Source organism: Manacus candei, unplaced genomic scaffold (assembly GCF_025592945.1).
Source record: "Manacus candei isolate 608988 ecotype Guabito, Panama unplaced genomic scaffold, ASM2559294v1 h1tg000088l, whole genome shotgun sequence".
Classification (NCBI taxonomy): Eukaryota; Metazoa; Chordata; class Aves; order Passeriformes; family Pipridae; genus Manacus; species Manacus candei.
The window spans coordinates 3125486-3131056 of NW_026138136.1; the positions used below are offsets into that span (position 1 = coordinate 3125486).

At 39.2% G+C, this 5571-nt stretch overlaps 1 long non-coding RNA gene across 1 annotated transcript; it reads right to left on the bottom strand.

The window, feature by feature from the left end:
* Window positions 1–453: 453 nt before the first annotated feature.
* Window positions 454–2817, bottom strand: LOC127482489 (uncharacterized). The gene is made up of 3 exons (XR_007908629.1): window positions 2724–2817; window positions 1026–1081; window positions 454–522 (listed from the first exon to the last, which is right to left on the bottom strand). It is a non-coding gene; the product is annotated as an uncharacterized LOC127482489 (long non-coding RNA).
* Window positions 2818–5571: the final 2754 nt, after the last annotated feature.

Here is a 5571-nt window from a genome sequence, read left to right on the forward strand (position 1 = left end):
GGAGCAGTGCTGTAAAAGTGATGTGTAAGTACATGTAAAGCCAAGCACAGACCGAGCATATAAACACCACAGAAGGGTAGCAAGAGAAATGAAGGAGGGAAAAGAAAATAACAAAACTTGTCTCATGTCATAACATTGTCCTAATCGCAATAAATGTTCCTCTTGATAGGAAGCAGAAAGAGGTTCTTTTTTTTAAGTGGCAAAAATGTATTAAGCAGGCTGAAAGATAGCATTACTTAGGTACACTAAGAAAGAAAGAACATAAAGAAAGCAATCACATGCTGCCAGTCCAACATGACAGCTCTACACACACAGAATGTCAGATCTGCACATCATGCATGACACCAGCTGGCCTCACCTCAAGCCTCCCTTGCATGCTCATTGCCAACAGACACCAGCACTGGTTCTGTAGACATCCTCAGGATACCCTTAAAATCAATGCAATAAAAATTGCTGGATTCATATATTGTCTATCACAGGGTCTCAGTGTGTTACGGGTCACATCATCTTCCATTGCTTGGCCTACAAAGAGTAGTAGGGACAATCGGAAGCAATTAACCTTTGTTTGACTAAATAAATTTTCATAAACCAGTATTAGATTGTACATAAAAGCAATAAGAAGTCCAACTTCCGCATTCTAATGAACTGATGCCTTTTGCTTGTTTCCTTCCTTCTTTCCCTAAACTAACATTTGAAAAATAATTTTTGGGGATCTAGAACTCAAAGCTTCAAATGTCCAGAATTAGGACTCTTGCCTAAGCAAGAGTAATGTCCACCATCCACAAGGAGAACAATTTGGTTTAAATTGTACATTCAAACGCTTATTTTTCTGATATTCCCCTGGTCTGACACAGTTCACAGAAAGAAGTCTATCTACCCATAGACTAGGCCAATTAATAGTCTTGATTCTGTCCCTGCCTCATTTTCTACATGGCTTCACACATTACAGTAGGGTGGCAGAAGGTCTTCAGGGTGAGAACAGATGTGCAGTTTAGGAAGCAGAAATTCAAGTCAGGTGAACTCACTTCCATTCCTGACTCTTCCATAGATTTCACAGAAATGTCTAGATTCCCCTGCCTGCCTGCAAGAGAGAAACATTTTGCAGCCCTCAGTTTTGGTGTTTCTTACTTGAAGTGCTATCATTCAGGGGTGTGATGTGACTGCTCTCTTCTATAGCACGGTCACTCCAAAGTGTGCATTCCTAGGCATGCTTCTGGCCAGCTCTGAAGACTGGAGCAGTGCTAGGAGTTTCCTCACAGACAGACATTGTCCTAATTGTCAGCAAAAGTCTGTTATGTCATCTCATAAAAAGTTCTTTCTCAGATATTTTTCCTTGTCTTTAAAATAAGGATGATACAGCTAAAGAACAAGGAAGAGATGTCGAAATTTTTGGGGCTTGGTGTTATCCATTCTTGCATTTAGTGAGACAGAATCCTATGTAAAAGAAAAAAAAATAGTGTAATCATCATACAAGTGAGGGAGGTCTCAAAATATTGCCCAGGCAACTGTAACTGTTTTTCCTTTAAGATCTTCACTTTGACACACTATCATTATTTTAACAGATCAACTCTGTGCATATCATAGATGAGGGACAAAAATTAACAGCTGCCAAAGTTATTAGGTAAAGAATTTATAATTAAAAAAATAGAAGTTTAGAGAAAAACAGAGACAGTTTTATTGCTGAAGAAAGAAAACTATACTGCTCCAGAAACAACTAGTGGAACAAATCTAACTTATTCCCCACACAAAAATAACAAGGCAATTAATTTTGGAAGTAAAAATAGATGAACTGTAAAGGGATTACAAAATGCAAAATGATCACACTACCTGTGGGAAGGTGGCTAGAAATCAAGTGCTTGCTGGTTTTCCAAACAGAAGAAGTAGGAGTCATTAATAAAAGCTAGTAAAAGACAGGTTCAAAGAAATAAAAGATGATTCTTCACATAACAGGTGAATGCTCTTCTGCTATCAGCACTTAATTACCAGAAAAACATAGACAAATTGGATTAAGTTCAAAGAAAAGCTACAAAAACAATAAGGGGAGACTAAACTAAAATATGAAAAGAGAAATACATGTATAGTGCCAGCTAAATGACATCAAGTTACAATTACATCTACAATAAATATTTAAAATGTGAAAACTCTACACTGGCTCATTAGCAGAATCATTTTGAGAAATACAAGAGATTATTACACAAATATCAAGGAAAAATTAAGTTACGAACACTGAAATTCAGTAGTAGGGAAAATTTTAATTGGTCTCTGAAATTCAATTAATAAGCATAAGAGTAGATTTAGGAAACACTAGCATTGACAATAATTTGGGAATTCTCCTGCACTGCTGTAGGTAAAACCAGGGAATACAGTAAGAAGATGATTCAAGGTTTTTTGATCAGCAATTTTGGAAAAAAATTCAATCAAGTTGACCATTTTTCAAGGAAGCTTCATTTTATTAATTTTTTTTATTTTTATTGATATTTCAGATTGCATTATTTTAAGAATTTTGGGGGTTTTGTAAAGTATAGTGAGGGGTGTATATATAGAAAACTGTATAAATGATTGTTTCAATCCTTCCAAATGTTATCTTGGAAAATAATAAGTACTCCCTCACCTCTACCCTTTCATGTTAAAATTCTGTCACTGTGATTTGCAGTTACAACTTTATTTCTATCTCTCTCTTTCCAGATGTGCTCTTCTCCTGTCCCCTGCCTTTCTCTACTCACTTATCTTTCTGTTGTTGCCCATTCCCTTCCAGCAGCAGCTGACGAGCATTTTTTGACCCTTCCACCACAATCCACTGCAGCAGCACTTCCAACAGGCACTCTGCAAAGGAGAAGTATCTACAATTAGAAAGGTCTCCTTGCCTCTCCCTCCTCAGTATTCTGTCAGCAGGAGGCAATGAAACAGCTCTTCAGAGACAGGACCTCACCCACAATTCTCATAATTTTGCATTTCTCCGTGTTTATCTGTCAAAAACATGGAGACTGTGCCATCTTAGTGTCAGGCCTTAAGCCTTTGCAGCTTAATTAGGGTTTTTTGAAGGGCAGATGGGGAAGCAGAGAGTTCTCCAAGCTGTCAAAATCCCACCACGATTTGAAAAGGGAGTCTTTCACAAGAGGGTATAAAGAAGGTTAAAAGACCTAGTAAAGTAAGTTCCTCTGCCAGCCACACTCCAGCTTCCTTGGGACTTTAAAAAGCTCCTTCAATGAAACTTCCAGCAGCTGTATCCCTATACACTTTAAGCTAAATAGCACTATCCTGGCCATGCTCCCTTCAGGCTTCTTGTTCATCTCCTTGTTGGCAGAGCATGGGAAACTGAAAAGTCCTTGACTTAGGGTAAACATTTCTTAGCAACAACTAAAGCATCAGCATGTTATCAACGTTATTCTCATACTAAAGGCAAACCTCAGCACTGTACCAGCTAGTAGGAAGAAAACTAACCCTATCCCAGCTGAAACCATGACAGTATCCACGCCTTATTTTGTGCCGTTTACATCATGCCCAGGTCCTACACTTTCCAACACACCATCACTTTTCCTGTCTTTTGCTATATACACACAGATTCCACCACATGGGACATGTGAACTGGACTTCATCTGGATCTGTGGGTGATTGTGCATGGTTCAGGTCATAATAAATCATCTCTAGCATGGCTAATTCCCTCAGGTACTGCATACCTCTCTCCATGGTAGTCCATTTTCCTGGAAGACACTTCACTCTTGAGAGAAGTCGACTCCAGAGGCTGAGGACTTGCATCCCTTTTCAAATTGTCTTGCCAATGCCCCCTTCCCTAGCAAGTGATCTCAGCTGCTTGGCTTCCCTACTCTCTAATTCCAATCTACTAGCCACATCATCCTATCAACAGAGCAGCCAGTAATAATGTGCTCACCTGACAGCTAAAATATTTTGCATATCCTGCAGCTCACTGAGGAATAGGGATCAAGTTGTTCTGCTTCTTCCTCATATTCTTGTGGTGGCTCTGCTTAGTCCTCCTTCACTAAAAGAGAGGGTTTTGGTGTCTATTTCTTCTTTTTGGTTCTCTGGTTCAGTTGCAGTGCTTGTCACAGGGGTTGGAGTAGCCGGTTGTTTTGTTGTCAGATCCAAAGACCTTTTCTCCTTGTGGGTACAGAATATCGTTGAACAGGGCTTGGAAGGCTTGGCTCAGGCCCCTGCACTAAGTGGTGATTTTTGTCTCTCTGAAATTGCCAGGGTGACAACACACCTTTTCCAAATATTTTACTAGTTTTTCTGGATTCTGCACTTGTTCAGGGGTGAAGTTCCAAAACACTGGAAGTGCCCAGTCTCCTAGGTACTTGCCCACACACTCTGCCACTCATAATTATCTGGCCTCAAGGCAGATCACTGGTTGGTATTTTTAAATAGTTGTTTAATCTTAAACAAGACCCAGAAAACAGTCAGGAGACATAGTAATACAAACATGCTGGTTTCAACATCCCAAGGCTATTCAAAATTCTCAAGACCCATTGCAATTAGCCTGGAGAAGAAGGGGAAGATGAAGGGAGGTGTCTGCACCGTGGATTGGGTCTCTAAGAAGGTTTTGGCAATCTAATGAAACAAAAAGAATGCTGAAGAATTCTCTGTTGGAAAAAAATTACTTAATGGACTACAAACACAGAACATAAAAAAATGAAATAGAAATCCCAGGGCAGGAAATCCAACAGCCTCTTTCCCTTACTGCAGATGGGAACAGCAAGATCTTGGCCAGAGGTTCAGGTCTGCCACTGCACTGTCATGCTGATTGTGTCACCTTTGTCTCCTCCTTCTTCACCTTCATGACACATCAGGGGGAGTGACAGAGCAACTTTGCTGGGCACTTGGCATCTAGCCAGAGCCATACTACTATAAGCAGCAAAAAGAAATATGCTTAAAAATGGAAGCACTTATTGTAATCCATGAACTAAGCACAAACAAATTAAGTAGGCAATGATGTGTCTTCCAACATTTAAACCTGAGGAGATTCCACAGGAAACCTCACCCACAGTTTACAATGAAGCTTTCTCCTGTTGTATATCATAAGAATAATTTTGTCTATGTATTTCTGAAACATGATAAGGAACATTTGCAGACCATACAGTCATTTAATGAATACACAAAGTACCAGCTTTTTCCAAAGCACTAAAGTACCAAAGTTGTGTGATAAGCATAAGATCATAATGGCAATAGTTCTTCCATAGGTCTGGGTTTATAGCAGTATTGTCTGCATACACTGTCTAATGTGTTTAGCTTCTATGAAGAATTTGATAACAGCAAATGAATGTTTTCATTATCTAATAATATGGCTGCATTTTATCCTGCCAGGTGGAAATAGTCAAGTCTGACTTTCAAACATCTTCATTTCAGAGGTTGTTTTATTGAATGGGCAGCATTAAATAAAAAACACCTGAATCAGAGCAAACCTAAAAGTCTATCATGATTTTGTTTGGCAAGAGAAATGCACAGTGATATGTCTTTTTTCACGCAAATGCATCCTGAACACACGAGGTGAGAGAGAGCTGTGTTGTATCATGTTTACCATGGATTACACGGGTTCCTATTAGAGGTTTATTACTG